The sequence below is a fragment of the Typopeltis vanoorti genome, chromosome 9, assembly GCF_054136105.1.
Source record: "Typopeltis vanoorti isolate ZY-2024b chromosome 9, IOZ_Tvanoo_1.0, whole genome shotgun sequence".
Lineage (NCBI taxonomy): Eukaryota > Metazoa > Arthropoda > Arachnida > Uropygi > Thelyphonidae > Typopeltis > Typopeltis vanoorti.
In genome coordinates, this window is record NC_143557.1 from 138,932,383 (window position 1) to 138,949,275 (window position 16,893).

The following is a 16,893-nucleotide window of genomic DNA, read 5'->3' on the forward strand; positions in this document are numbered from 1 at the left end:
CCAACGTGTGAACTAGCTTTGCGTCATCTACAGTTTCATAATTCTGGCCTCTTAAAAATCAAACGCTTTGAATAGTGTTATGAGTGATGGTTAAATTATACTCTGTGGATTTGTCTGCAAATTGAATAACTGGAATATAAGAAAACAAAAAAGTTTAAAAATATAAAAGCTGTCGAAATCTAAGCTTTCCATTCAGAAAGTTAAATAACTTTTATGTCTGAATGATCTATAGACCAAAGGAAAAGACCATCTTAGCAAAAATGAAGGACTTTCGAAAGAATTTCTGATTACACTTAGAGTTTTCAATGAGGTGTGTTTTTATACTAAATCTAGATGCAATTATTGATTGCTAAATAAGGCACTCAAGATTCTTCATTTACAAAGATACTTCCTAACTTTCAATTACAAAAGTGAAGCACTAAACTATTACATAAATGGAGTCTCTTCTGGAAATAAGTGCTAAACACATGCACACAGAAAGCACTTCAAAATTAAAGTAATCACCAAGCGACTGAAATAGATAAAGCTTTAATATTTTAATTATGGTGATACCGTTTTTAACTTGAACTATTTAATAACAATTCATTAGAATCATTTTAAACTTTAAATAGAAATTATTTAAATGAAACTTTTCATTTGAAATTTAAATTTAAAAATTCAGGTTTATTGCATATTAAAATCATATTATACACCGTATCTTTCCATAACTGAGAATAATTATTTGTCAAGAGAAGTATATTTTCCATTTTAATAATCTAAGACAGGAAAACATGAACCTGTTTTAAGAATGAAAACATTTTTATTAAATTGAAGTACAATTTTAAATTCATGTATGATTTCCTGAACAAGAGCGATTTTTACGCCCTCTTTATAAAGTGATATTCAAGAGCGAAATTCTGTAACCCAAGAAATCAACCCTTCTAAGAAGTACCGTAATTACAGAAAATACGATTCACAAATGATGGCGTCATCTCTGTCTGTCTGTCTCTCTCTCTCTAGCAAACAGTACAGTAAAATAGGGTAGGAGAAATGTGGAATGTTCGTAAAATATCATACCGCTAAGGATACGAATAAGATAACGGCCAACATTTCATGTATGTTTTCATAGCAGAGAAAAAAAGAATATGACTGAAACAACCTAAATGATGCTGCTTTCTGCTCTTGCGCTTAAAATAAATACTGAGAGGGAAATTCAACCTCATTTATGGCTTGTAGAGGCTATTAATATATACTTTTTAAATTCACGTGCTACCTCTGGCACGTGTGCCATAAGTTCTCAGTTGTGCTCTTTTGATTCATTATAGTAATGTGACTCAGTAACAGCGCTTACCCGTCTCGCCTAGTACTAGCTGGGCAACTAGACGCGGTGTGTTATTAATTTCTATACAAACTTGCAGGAAGCAAAGTGAGTATAGTTTACTAGTAAATCTATTAAATACTCCGATTCTTTAAAGGTGCTGACCCAAACGTAAATGTTTTTTTGAAATCTGACGAAAATCATAATGGATGCCGTGTTTCTGAACAACGCCGTAGCAAGGCATCTTGGTGCCTTGAGGTAAACTGAAAATTACTACCATCAAACTTTCATTTAGTATAGAAATGATTATTTTTATTGTGTTAAAAACAATGTCACATTTATTATTATGTATGTTTCCACAGTAAGCTGCAGTCAGTGGATAGTAATATACAACAACAAACTATCATAGATAAAATTACTTGTATTAAAAAAAAAAAAATCGATCTGCATGTGGATATTGTATTCTTGCAACATTCTGGGGAGGTTGAGAAGTGAATAAGGCAAGCAAAACATCAGATAAAAAGTTAAGCCTACATTTTTATTAAAATACACTAAGTATTTCGAAAACAACAAGCACAAGAACATTGTGTGGGGGAGAGAAGGGGGGGGCGTATGTATACAGTATATAAACTGATGCGGGTTCTGAGTCGCTCTAGTGAAATGGTAGTGGGAGGCGGTTGTTGTTTTTCAGTGAGTTCAGACGTGTTTATCAGCGCTCCTTGTAGTAGTACAGCGTGAAGTTAAGTTTTGTTTTTAATTGTTTTTAATGTTTAATTCAGAGTTATTTCAACACTGAAATTAAATAGTGATTATTTGATGCGCCACCAGCGTGCTCGAACATCAGAGCAGGTAAGACTTTTTCCTTTCAACTTCAAAAATATTTTCCAGGTTCTCTCCTGTTTCCCGCCCAGTACAACACTCGGTGGTTGAAGGGACAAGGCAGGTCCTTTCCCCCACTTCAAGTCTACATTATGGATTCACCATATGAAGATCTCTCCTTCAAGGAACTTCTCGCTATCTTTCGGCAAATAGGCAACATCTTGCACACAAAATGGCCAGGAAAGGTAGAAATTCACCAGATTATGGAGGTCGAGAATGAAGACCCTCGAACCTCCGAACTTTCTGCTCGCCCTACACATGACAGCGTCAATTCCTCCGCTACAGCTGACACAGACGATAATGATTACCAAGAAGTCAGCAGAAAGAAGAGGAAGAAAGAGTCTCTTGCTGCAGAACAAGAAATTGTCTCTCAAATGGACACATCAGCACAATCTAGTGCAAGCACTGAGACAACTATACCAATACAGCCCAAAGAGAGGATCCCACCAGTAGTACTGCGATCTAAAGAAAAGTGGTCGTTGCTTGCAGAGACGATGAAGAAAAGCAACATCAAGTTCTCGTCAGCCAAAAACACAGATGACGGAGTACGTATACAGCCTGAAGGAACAACGGACTACCGCCAGTTAACCAGACTTATGTCCCCCCCACCCCCCCCCCCCCCCACCCCCCCCCCCCCCCACCCCCCCCCCCCCCCACCCCCCCCCCCCCCCACCCCCCCCCCCCCCCACCCCCCCCCCCCCCCACCCCCCCCCCCCCCCACCCCCCCCCCCCCCCACCCCCCCCCCCCCCCACCCCCCCCCCCCCCCACCCCCCCCCCCCCCCACCCCCCCCCCCCCCCACCCCCCCCCCCCCCCACCCCCCCCCCCCCCCACCCCCCCCCCCCCCCACCCCCCCCCCCCCCCACCCCCCCCCCCCCCCACCCCCCCCCCCCCCCACCCCCCCCCCCCCCCACCCCCCCCCCCCCCCACCCCCCCCCCCCCCCACCCCCCCCCCCCCCCACCCCCCCCCCCCCCCACCCCCCCCCCCCCCCACCCCCCCCCCCCCCCACCCCCCCCCCCCCCCACCCCCCCCCCCCCCCACCCCCCCCCCCCCCCACCCCCCCCCCCCCCCACCCCCCCCCCCCCCCACCCCCCCCCCCAAAATAGATAAAGCTTTAATATTTTAATTATGGTGATACCGTTTTTAACTTGAACTATTTAATAACAATTCATTAGAATCATTTTAAACTTTAAATAGAAATTATTTAAATGAAACTTTTCATTTGAAATTTAAATTTAAAAATTCAGGTTTATTGCATATTAAAATCATATTATACACCGTATCTTTCCATAACTGAGAATAATTATTTGTCAAGAGAAGTATATTTTCCATTTTAATAATCTAAGACAGGAAAACATGAACCTGTTTTAAGAATGAAAACATTTTTATTAAATTGAAGTACAATTTTAAATTCATGTATGATTTCCTGAACAAGAGCGATTTTTACGCCCTCTTTATAAAGTGATATTCAAGAGCGAAATTCTGTAACCCAAGAAATCAACCCTTCTAAGAAGTACCGTAATTACAGAAAATACGATTCACAAATGATGGCGTCATCTCTGTCTGTCTGTCTCTCTCTCTCTAGCAAACAGTACAGTAAAATAGGGTAGGAGAAATGTGGAATGTTCGTAAAATATCATACCGCTAAGGATACGAATAAGATAACGGCCAACATTTCATGTATGTTTTCATAGCAGAGAAAAAAAGAATATGACTGAAACAACCTAAATGATGCTGCTTTCTGCTCTTGCGCTTAAAATAAATACTGAGAGGGAAATTCAACCTCATTTATGGCTTGTAGAGGCTATTAATATATACTTTTTAAATTCACGTGCTACCTCTGGCACGTGTGCCATAAGTTCTCAGTTGTGCTCTTTTGATTCATTATAGTAATGTGACTCAGTAACAGCGCTTACCCGTCTCGCCTAGTACTAGCTGGGCAACTAGACGCGGTGTGTTATTAATTTCTATACAAACTTGCAGGAAGCAAAGTGAGTATAGTTTACTAGTAAATCTATTAAATACTCCGATTCTTTAAAGGTGCTGACCCAAACGTAAATGTTTTTTTGAAATCTGACGAAAATCATAATGGATGCCGTGTTTCTGAACAACGCCGTAGCAAGGCATCTTGGTGCCTTGAGGTAAACTGAAAATTACTACCATCAAACTTTCATTTAGTATAGAAATGATTATTTTTATTGTGTTAAAAACAATGTCACATTTATTATTATGTATGTTTCCACAGTAAGCTGCAGTCAGTGGATAGTAATATACAACAACAAACTATCATAGATAAAATTACTTGTATTAAAAAAAAAAAAATCGATCTGCATGTGGATATTGTATTCTTGCAACATTCTGGGGAGGTTGAGAAGTGAATAAGGCAAGCAAAACATCAGATAAAAAGTTAAGCCTACATTTTTATTAAAATACACTAAGTATTTCGAAAACAACAAGCACAAGAACATTGTGTGGGGGAGAGAAGGGGGGGGCGTATGTATACAGTATATAAACTGATGCGGGTTCTGAGTCGCTCTAGTAGGTAAGGAGGATGTTTGTTTACGTCATCATAAACTATGCCGCTCTCAAAGTAAGCATGCAAATACGCCATGAATTGGTCTAGACTATCCAGGTATTAGTAGCTTCCTAGGATTTTATTATTATTATTATTACCTGTGACTATAAGATGTTGGATTCCAAATTTTCTTCACTAGCAGCTACATTTTACTTGTTTAGTACTGTCAAGCGCAGCCAATTGTGAAATCAGTTTCCTTTGAGAATTATGCGCATGTGCAAATATAGTTTCGTTTGCTCTTTGGCTACGAGTTGGTTTTCCGTTTTATTTCATTCCTAATAATAATAATAATTTTTTTTTCCAGTTGTGAATTTTTATTTTAAAAATATTGTTTCCCCATAAAACTGGAAAAAGAAATTGTACATTTATAAACAAACCAAAAGAAGGCCGTAAATATTCGAAAAGTCAAGACGAAAACAAAAGTCGTGTAATGGTATTATTTCAATAGAGTATTAAAGGACAAGGAGTAAAATTTTTGCAAACCGGAATTAGCTCATGAAAATTATGGCAAGCCTACCTCTGCATGAGATGAGCTAATTTTCACATTAAGTGCATTAAAATTGAGCATTCTGATGGATGAAGTTTTGGGTACTCAGTTTAGAATATTAATTTTCATTATTTATTTATATATTGCGCTATATATAAAATGAGTTAATTAATCACTTTACTAATCCGTTTCTTTCCGTTATAAGAGACATGCATACAGACGGAATTTGTGGCGACAGCAATCTTTATGCAGGCGTTTTCAACTGATGATGAGGTAGCGGATCTCATATGGAAATAGCAAGGTTTTTTTCACACGGAAACTCTGGTTTATTATTATTTAAATTAAGGGGATATTTTATCCCACATTCTTTCAAAGAAATGATTATTTTTTATAATCATTTTATAATCATAATACTTTTTATAAGGTGCACAGATAAATTTTATTTAGCTGTGCACCTTTTTGACAACTCGTACTGTAAAGTATTAAAGCTATTATCACTACAATCTTGGCATTATTTGGTCTACCTACTCACTGATGAGACCTCAATAAAGGTTGAAACCGGTCTGGGTAGAGACCTATCTCCCTTGATGTAAAACAACATATATCTCCTAGGAGATGAGTTTTACATTAGGGCAAATACTAAGAATAGCGATCCTAGCTTTATCCACCTTTACTACGAGTTGCCCGATATTGTACCACCCAGGTGTTTGCTGACGCTTGGACTCGCCGAACTTTTATAGTTTGCTATATTCGGCATGAAACTCTTTGATTTCTATCTTAGAGTTTTGTTATTCGGCTTTGAAATAATGTGGGATAAAATATCCCCTTAATTTAAATAATTTTTACATCACCGAAGTGAAGCCTTTTGGCTCTTTATTTCATTAACTGGTTTATTATCCGCATACAGGTAAATCGACCTTAATATAGGTGCAATTTACAAACAAACAAAAAAAAAAGCTGTTAATGGCAGTAGATAGCGTTGTGTAGTTAAATGATTTTGACATTTTGTGTAGATATTGGCGTTGTATTTGTAGATGGAAGTTTAGATAGTATATACATAATAATAATAATTATTATTATTATTATTATTATTATGTTTGATATTGACCCACAGAACTAGATAAGTTTAAAAAATTATATTTTAAACGATAATTTGATTTTTTAAAAAAAGTTACGCATGAACAGGAACATTGATAGGGTATATATGGCTCCCCTAGGCAAGCAATAGTTTGCCCCTAAATTCAAGACAATATAGGGGAATGGTGTTATGGTTCTTCGATTTGACAAAGACCGAGTTTCATTCTCGTCATGAGAATGAAACTCGGAATAATATTTATATTATCTTTCTCAGTTGAACGCACAGTAACTCGTCTCATACGGCATTAACTCTGGCTTTTCATTTGCAAAACAGTCACTGGCTATAGAACATAGGCAGTTAAAAGACAAAAATTTTCTAGTTAGTATCAAATGGTGTATTGTATTATCAAGACGGTGGATCTTACATCTGTGCTATGTAGAGTCGAGTAGAGTAGAGTATACCCCCCCATAGCTATAGGTTGCTCATAGAAAGTACAGTTGTAGTCACCAAGTAGAGAAACTTTTTCTTTTTTCTTTCTTTCACCGGTTTCCTATTTAGTCGATCTCTGGTATGGACAGATAAGGTTTTTCTTCCCATAAACTCAACGAAATAGACTTTAGAATCCACACTATTTCAGATAATAATATGTTCTGTTAGGGTTAGGGACCACGAAATGACGAAACTGTCTGCCATCTCTTCACCAGCCGTTTATAATTAGTAATAGTCTTTGGCTGGCTATCTCCGATTTGCTACCAGTGGGGATTGAACTACCTCCTGAGTATGCAAAAAATTAGGGCTAAACAGCCTTGCTTACTCCCTATAGGAGAAATAATGCCTTTGCAGATTCCAAATGTAATTTTAATTTTAATGGATACTCGTATCCATGCACTGTAATTATTGATGTTTAAGCACGTCAAGGCCGGTATGGTGTTGGGAAATCCTGCAACTGAAGAAAACCAACCATAGAACTCACACTATTTTATATGATAATATATAATGTAATATGTAGGGTTAGAGACTATGAGATGGTGCCAATTGTGTTACACACTCTCCTCCCTGAATTCTATTCAAATCGCAGATTGTCTTGGCTAAGGGTGGAGCTGGGCTGCCTTAGAATCGACCGATTTTAATTAAAAAAATGTTATGACATTTTTTGTATAATAAGATTATTAATTTGCTGAGCTAAATGATATCGAGAGACAGTGCCCATGATTTACATTGATGTTACCAAGGTTGACCTGGTGAAAATTAGTGACAGAAGTTTTACTTAGTGAAAGTGTATTGGAAAAGGAAAAGCGAAGCTCGATTTTCTGCATTCATTCAATCGTACTTCGATAGGAAGTACGAATCGTATAGTAGTAATTTCGAATTGCAATTTGTTTGAACGGGGAGAGAAGGGGAAGTGTCCCTAGTATCAGTGCATTTAAAAAAGGGAAACGTGACAGAAATTTTTCAAATGTTCTTTTATGATTGAAGCTGAAATTAATAAACAAGGAGTGAAATATGGTCCATACGAACCGCTTTACTATATATTACGATACATACTTTCGTATTTATTTATTTTCTTTCATTCTTGTTTTCATTATTTTGTGGTTATACTAATTACTACTACTACGTGATATCGCTATGGTGTCTGACTTATCGCAAGAGGGCACTCTATGTTGCACAACCCACCATCTGCATTCGAAAACCAAGTTTTTGAAATTAACAAACAAAAATGGTATTAGTATCTGTTACCGCAGTATGAGAGCGGCTAATTCGCCTTGAACTGAAAAAAATCCATTTATATTCCCATCGTAATAGCGAGTACCGAATTTAGCTCGTTCCTAATCCCAGGTCGCATTGTCCAATCGTTATTCCAAACAGTGGTGTTCAGTGTTTTTAGGCATTATGGGTTATATTATAAACAAAAAGTCACCGAGAAGTGACTTGTTCTCGGTCACAAGCCAAATCAGGAGGAAAGAATGGAGGGGAGATGTATACAAAAATATTCTTGGACTGATTAAAACGCTTTATCAAAAGCCCCCAGTAGTATCAGTAATAGTAGCAGAATGCTGTTATTATTGATATTGTTACTTTATCCTATTAGTGGCCACAAGAAGTGTGTCACCCATACAAAAAAAAAAAAGTTTTCAAAGGTAATACACTACTTCGTATCATTTCCCGAAACTTATCATGGATGTGATTGAGATTATAAGCAAACAGTAACTGCACGGTTTGTCATCTGAACTCACAAATTGGGATGAAAAGATTGATAGCGGAAAGGAGAATGTATTAAAAATATATTCTTGGATAATGATCAGATTAAAACTTGTGTACCTAATATAATACAACATGTTGTGCAAGACACTGTTGTAGATAGCTGATTTCTGATCCTCAGATGTGTCAACCACTTTTCTTACTGGAGACAGCTAGCAGAACCTATGGAGCAGTTTTACAGCTTATTCCATTGCATATCAAGGAAACTAGTTGTAGATGTCAGCCTTTAATATTGTCATTATTCTCTCCCCCTTCTCTCTTTTCTTTTTTTCCCAAGTAGAATTCCGTTCTACTGTCGGAACCTAACCCTAACGAAACAGAAAAACAGTGCAAATAATTTTTAAGAATTTGTTTGCTGATATTTTCCTTCCTATTTTTCTGTTTGTTTGTTTGTCCAAGAGGATATTTTAAGCAGATTGTTTTTGATAATTTTTGATTCATTATATTGATATCAGTCGCAGTAGGCAAAAATTAGAAAGCTGGCATTCCGTCCATTGTTTCGTACTCCAATATCTAGCTTTTCTGAGCACTAGAAATCTGGTAGTGAATTTCACTTTGAGACTGGTTTCACGATACTATTCAGCCCATAATATTATTCAAGTCTGTTCTGGATTCGAAGATTTCCTATTTAGTTCCATCTGTATTCGTTATTCAGGTCATGTAAATTATAGGAAGTGCTTTGGTAGCTTATTCGGTAGCGATAACACTCTCTCTGTGGTTGCTAAACTCCCTCTAATAGATAAGGGCACCACAGAATTCCAAGTAGGGTCATTTTTTCCCAAGTAGGGAAAAAACAAAATCCTATTCAAATTCCACCTGTAATGTGAAGAAAAATTTCCAGGACTTTTCGGTTGGAAATGACTTATCGTGTGTTGACGGAACACATTGCCAAACTAGAGACAGGATCGACTTCCCTGTCATCACAGAAATAGGTTCGTAAGAAGCTAAGCTCGTTGGTAGTAACAGACTATGATGTCTATTATGTAAAGGAAGACAGAGCATGGGATGTTGTTTTATTAAAATACCCGCTAATGTCCTTTATAGGGAGTAAGCGAGACCGTTTTAGTCCGATCTAACTTTTGGAAACTGATTCAAAAGATAGCTGGTCCAAGACTATCACTAACTCGTGATCTCTAATCCTAAACGCTATATTTATTGTCTGAAATAGTGTAGGCTCTACGATCGAGTTTCTTGAGTTTACGGGACGAAAAACCGGAGTTTTCGGGAGAAAGAAGAAACCAGCTTGCTTGTGCCAGAGATCGATAACTCAGGAACCGTCGAAGAAAGACTTAGGAAAAGTTCCTCTAGTCGGCGACTAGAATCGAACTTAGGTCTTTCTTCGGATGGGCTAGTGCTATAAAGTGCAAACACTACTTCCGTTGAGCTACACAGGCTCGTTCTTTGAATATAAGTTTATTAAATACTATTTTCAGCATATTCTCTCTTATCCTAAAAAACTTGCCTTAGCATGCTTAGTTTTGTCTTGTACAACGACTAGATCATTATACCATACTCACTCCATAGATAATATAGTTTTATCTGATGAATCAATTCCTCATTGGAGGGCCTTAAAATATCAATGGGACACTATCTGTCACACCTTTGCACCTGTTACACTTGATTTAAAACCTGCGATACTGTTTTACAGGACTGCATATTACAATCTCAACCTAGTTGTTTATTTTTATTTGTGCGATGTGCTGAGAAATCATATGATAAATCATTCTCGGCGACTGACATGTTCTCCATGAGGGTTTCTCTAGTTTTCAGGATTGTGAAAGTTCTTGTTGAAATTGTTTCATAGTTTAAAAGAGCGATTAGACTTTCCTCATTATCTGTGTGAGAGTATAAATTTTACACTCAGGGAAATTGCATTCATTTTACTATATTCGTGCTACTGAATAACAAAAAAAAAAAAAAAAAAAAAAAACCGAAGAGGAATGGGAACCCATAATGAAGATGAAGGCCGCGGAGTTGAAATTCAAAAGAAATAAATTTTTCAAAAAGGTCAAAATAGTCCTCTTAAAATTTTTTTAACGATTTTGTTAAAAATTTATTTACTTTTTTATTTTCAAAAAGTTAAAAACCTCGTCATTATTATTCTACACAGGCCTAGGAATTGACTATATATTCCAAAATGTGAGATTTTCTAACACTGCTGATTTCTGAAGTTGATGTGGCAGGATATTTTCTGTAGATGCAGGTTTTCAATGTATTTCATAAATTGTCTTAGGATACTTGTTAGGCTGATTCTATGATATGTGGAACGCAGAGCCTCCGTAGTTCAGGCAGTATAGACGAAGCCTGGGCTCGATTCTGTCAGCCACGTGAGGAACCTTTATCTGGACAGAGGTAGGGATTTTTTCACCTGGAAACTCGAGTTTTTCGACCCTAAAAACAGGCAAACCGGCCTGTGAACACACTCATCTAGACATAGGACACACTGGGAGGCATAAGGCTAGCCACCTTATCCTCGATACGGTTGCGGTTAAATGTAAAAAAATCCTCGACACCGCAAGGTAAAAGAGGAAGGAAGGAATAATAAGATCTTTTGACTGTTAATATTTGGTCCTTTTACACTAAGTATGAGACAATTTCTTTGGATTTTATTGGACCATGATATTCTTTATAAATATATGTATATAATCGTCTACAAGTTTCGACAGCTTAAGTCTGTCAGGCTTCTTCAGGTCGAGAATGGTTACACTAACATTAAATGCTAATACAGAAGAATGCAGTAACGACATTAAAATTAATTAAAAATTGAAAAGACTCGTGACATTAAGAGCACGGAGCGTGGAGACTTAGTCATTGTTAGTAGATCGCGTTTTATAGTTTTTGGCGAAATTGAGTTCTGCTAAACATAGTGAATTAATTAAGCTTTTCCAAATGTCTTAATATCATGCCTTGATTTCTATTGAGATTGTCTCCTGTCCGGAGTACCACTGCAGCTTCTTTCAAGTTTTTACATCTGAAATCTTCAATGTGCGGCATGGAGCTGTTATCCCAATCGATGGAGTGGTTCGAAATCTAAAAGTGATAGGCTAATCCTGAGGTGTCTGTTCTGTTGTTGTTGACATCTCCTATGTGTTCTTTTTTACGGATTTCTAGGCTTTGTGATGTTTGGCCTATATAAAAATATATTAAAATTAAGATCTGTATGCTTTGTCGATTCTCATGCACTCTCTCTTCTACTCTACTGCCTCTTTGTTATTGCCACGTCAATAAACCATATGCGTTGTTGTTCGACTGCAATGATGTCCGGCATATTGTGTTCCAGATGTATTATTGCTATCGTTGTTAAAGAGTATCTTCATGGAGTTCATGCCTCAATGTAGGAGGCTCAAAATAATCCTATCATACTTCTCATTCCTCCCTCAATGTGTCAAAAGACTCAATCCCAAGAGGCCGATCACTGTTGGCACAATACTTACCAAAGGTCTCCTTAAAAAGATTCTCCACGAAGTGCTGACAACCATCTCATAACCTATTTAGCTCACTCACGACTCTCGTAGCAAATAAATCTCATTGGAAAATTTCTCCTACATCCGTTCTATAAAAATCTTTTAGCAGGTTTGTTGATGGCTGAAATGAGATTTCAGCTATCACTTCAAAACTTCAACATGCCTAAAAACCCAGGGTACTGAACCTGAGTATAGTAGTACAGATGCTGATGTATCAAAGCCTTATAAAGAAGGATAATGGCTTCTTAGTCCCTGCATGTTTTTAAGCATCCAAGTGATCTGCTGTGCTGTTTTGCCAATTTTTGCAATATGACCACTAAATTTCAGTTCCCTTTCAACCAGACTCTCAAATTACCGGCCTCATCATTTGTATATGTGAAACTCCATCAATGTAATATATAATATACAGATTAAAACCTTTTCAAATCCAGAATACCTAACTTTATATTTTGCCACATTGAAAGGAAAAAAAAAACATTCTCGTTTGGTCACGATGTCCACTTATTTACATCCATCAACGTAAACGATCTTCATATCACTTTTATTTACTATTTCCCTCACCAAATTAACGTAAAACAATTGGATATTATTTATTCAGTTAACTCCAGTATCATTAATTATAGAGATTAAACAGCAATGATCCAAGAGCAGAGCTCTGCACACTACTGGTCACCACCTGCCTAATCCTATATGCTACTCCACCATACACTACTTTGCGATGTGTCTGACAACCATCCTATCTATCTTACCAACCCGCTGTCCATCTAAATTTGCTCCAGTTTACTTGAGAGATCGCCATGTCGTATCCTGACAAGTGCCGTTGCAAAATTCAGCATCATATGTGGGAATTGAACTTCCTTCACTATATTGTTTCTACAATATAGTGAAGTATATTAATAATTCAAGATTTCCAGTTAACAGATTCATGCAGTCCTCTATAATACGCCATTTCTTTATCCATACATTCTCAAATTCTAGCTTAAACTAACTTTTCCAAAAGCTAAACTAGTGCTCTTGAGATAGTAACAGTTCTGTAATGTTCAACATGTGATTTACATCTACTTTTATGTAATGGCACTATCACACTTATCTTCCACTCTCTTGGGACTCTGCCAAGAGAGTGGAAGCAGCCTGATCAAAGGTAAGGCCAATTTTTTTGCACATTCATGCACCAGAGCCGCTGATATCCCCACTGCGCAGAATTTACTGAGATTTCGCATTTCACTCCACCCCCAATACACACACACACACACACACACACACACACACACACACACACACACACACACACACACACACACACACACACACACACACACACACACACACACACACACACCTCCAGTCGCCAACCTCAAAGCTCATATCAATGCTTCCCACATCAAACACTGATTTATCTTCATCCTGATAATAATACTTCACAAAATAATCACTCAATAATTTAACGTTTTTTTTTTCAGGTTTTGTTACTATCATACCAACAGATGATGGTAAAGATATATTTCTTTAATATTTTCCTCTTACTGGCTACATAGCAAAATACTCTGGAATTCCCTTTGGTATATCTCACCTAATTTCATTTTATAATTTGCTATTGCCTTACTTACCACGCTGGATCCTTCTTGTATGCAACTTGTATTGCTCATGTATGAATAATGGTATGTTTCCAATGAATTTTATAAGTTGAGAAATTATATTTTCTGCATAAGATCCAGCATATAGCCTTTGTTATTATTATGAGTATCCACACAGTTTCTGCTACAAAGAGTCAGCTTCTTAGAAATCAGTGCTTTTTAATATCTATCCAATACTTTTTAATACCATTACTGGTAACACACAACTTTTAGCATACTAGTGTTCAAAAGCTAAGGGCGAACTACATTTTTACCTGTATATATTTAAAAAAAAAAAAAAGTTCACGACTGCAGCGAAATGTGGACATAAATTTATTGCCAGCATACAAATAAATTATATTACAAAAATATGTTATAAATTTCGCAATAATTGAATCGCAATACGTTTTTAGCAAAAGTTACTTAAGGAGATAGTTAAAGAATTAATGTACAGTCATCATCATCATGCTTTCAAGGATTTAGGCCCAGTGGCCTGTTCCAGTCTCATTCCATCTTTTTTTTTTTTAATGTACAGCTTACAGAAAACTATGCAGAGAGAGAGAGACATTTCAGTATGGAATATGTCCACCCCTAACTGCCATGCAGCTCTTACAACGTCGTACCATGCTTAACACCAAGTGATTTGGGAGTTCTTGAAGCAAACTGGCCCACTCCTTCAGAGTAAAAATAAGGTATTGTTTGTTCTGGAGAGGAATTTCAAGCAACAATGAGTGTCCCTATTGCGTTGTAAACATGTTCAATGGGGTTGAGACATGGGGTGCGTGCTGGCCTCGCGATTCGATTAATATCCTTGGTCTCCAGAAGTATCTCCGCTGCCCGTGTACGATGTGGTGTGGCATTGTCATCCATAAAAATGAATTCTTCGCCTACAGCATCACGGAACAATCGAACATGACGTTGAAGAACTTCGTTGCAATATCGTTCAACAGCCATAGTCTCTTTTTCCAGCACTTGTAGCTCGGGGCGTCCATTAAGCATTATGATTAATTGACCGTATCTATCCCATTCAAGAACATTCTCACGATGGTAAGCAGTACCATTATCACGCCAGATCAAGTGTCGTCTGGAATCGGAAGAAAGACTAAAACGACTCTCGAGTACATTAGCCCATTGGTGTCTTGTCCAATTTTTATGGATACAACACCACTGAAAGCGTGCTCTACGATGAGCTGTGGATAAAGAGACGCAGACTACTGGCCTTAGGGCGTATAGGCCAGAGCCGACTCTAGGTTAGACACAAGAGGCACCCGTCTAGGGGTGCAATGGCTTTGGGGCACCAACATCGTAAAAAAAAAGTAATAATATTAAAGAGGACCAGAGAGTCGAAGCGTTGGTGGTAGGAGCAGTGCACCCTCCCCCCAATGCTCTATACTTTTTTGGCAATAACTATAAACTGCTTGTAACAATAAAGAATTTTATGACGCTCTCGAGCCGGCACTGGTATAGGCCTGCTTCTCGCAGACTTCTTGCCACAGTTTGTCGGGTTGTAGCTGACTTACAAGCTGATTTGCCGATTACGCTTTGCTGTTATAACCAAAAATCTATCTTCATGTTCCTTGGTGGAGTGAGGGCGACCTCTTAAATCTGAAACCAGGTTTTGAAATATGGAAACAATGCTGTGTGAGATTCCAAACAAACTCTCTGGGAAATCAGTAATTCTGCGGCATTCTTCAAGCTTTCCAATAATTCTTTCCCGCGCGAAATCATCTAAAGGATATCTTTGAGACATTGCAAGATATCCAAGTTTGCAACTTTATTCCTTCACTAAAACAACTTCCGTCAAACACAGTCGTCGCGTAGCTCAGCCTTTTGTCTTTTATCGTGTTCAGTGCTACCCCCTTTACACGCGATTCGAAAAATTTGAGTGTGTATCCGCTTTCTGCTCAAAATCGTTCTCCACGATTTTTGTTTCTTTTGCAAAAACGTGGATTCATTATGGAATTATGGTCATTTTTGAACTCCTTCATAGTCATAAATGTAGCCCGAAAACTCTCAATAGGTTTTCGATGTGTGGACTTCACTGCCTTCAAATCTCGTAACCGTCAAAGCACGTGAATCGTCAAAATGAATCGGTTCTGCATAGTAAAGCGTAATCAATCCATATTTGTGAATTATTAATGATTTTAGTTAAGTGTGAGGTTGGTCGATTGGTAGAGCCTCTGCTACTAATGGCCCAGTTAAGTAAGTTTGAGCATGGTTAGTAGTTGGATGCTGTTGGCACACTCTCCCTCGATGAGTCTTTGGACTCTCTGGAGGTGTCTAATAATAAAATACAATTTATATTTTCTGATTCAAATTGTCGACTACATGTGTGTGTATATATGAACTCGGAACATTATATCCAGTTCCTATGAGAGGAGAAAGATGTATAGGTTTTGACTGGTAGCACACTAGGGATTTAATCTTGGGAGGGGGGGGGATTGAGTAGACGATTTGAGAATACCCACTACGCATCGCATACGACCTTAACGACATTGATTTGTGTGTTTGAACCAGAGCCATATTAATGATCGAGTAATCCATTTAGCAATAACGACAAAGTGGAAAACTTAATATAATTAGCGAGTCTTAGCAAGAACTATTTACGAACTACAGTGCTATAGCTGATTAATAGTGAAGAACTTCCAGTTCCTACGAGAGGAGAAAGATGTATAGGTTTTGACCGGTAGCGCACTCCGGATTTAATCTTGGGGGGCGGGGAGAATTGAGTAGACGATTTGAGAATACACACTATGCATCGCATACGACCTGTGACTGAGCATCTGCAATGATCGCTAATTCATAAGTAGTATAAAAATAGAAGACACGATACACCATAAATTTAAAAAAAAATTAATTTTAATTAGGAAAAGATTTTTGGAAATTTTTCTAGTTTTTTTTTTTCTTTTTCTTTGTGGGAAGGGCCCCTTGGCCCCCCTCTGGGTGCCACAGGTTTTGACATAAGCAGAAATAGTAATCACAGATTGCAAACTGTGCCAAATGTAAAAATGGAATAGAAGAAAACAGTGGCATAGCTAGAGGAGGGCAGAGGGGATGGTCTGCCCCGGGCAGCACTTTGAACCTTTTTGAACTTTTACAGTTAATTCTAAAATACAGTCTCGAGAACTCAGTTCTAAATACTGTAATACTGCTGCGAATTTTCCTCACGATTGCTGTTAAGTGTGCTAGTTGTGAGAGGAGATTTTCTAAATAAAATTGATTAACAATTACCTACATTACT

General features: G+C 37.8%; 1 protein-coding gene across 4 annotated transcripts in view; it reads left to right on the forward strand.

Moving 5' to 3' along the window:
* The first annotated feature begins 3,720 nt into the window (after positions 1 to 3,720).
* LOC150103618 (proteolipid protein 2-like) overlaps positions 3,721 to 16,893 on the forward strand; it is a 171,334-nt gene continuing 158,161 nt past the window's right edge. The window contains exon 1 of one of the 4 annotated variants that reach the window (XM_090397678.1): positions 3,721 to 4,167. The gene's annotated coding sequence lies outside the window, so the exon portion shown is untranslated. Of the gene's footprint in view, positions 4,318 to 4,729; positions 4,809 to 16,893 lie in introns of those variants that run through there. The other 3 variants (XM_090397676.1, XM_090397677.1, XM_090397679.1) reach the window with 3 other exon arrangements.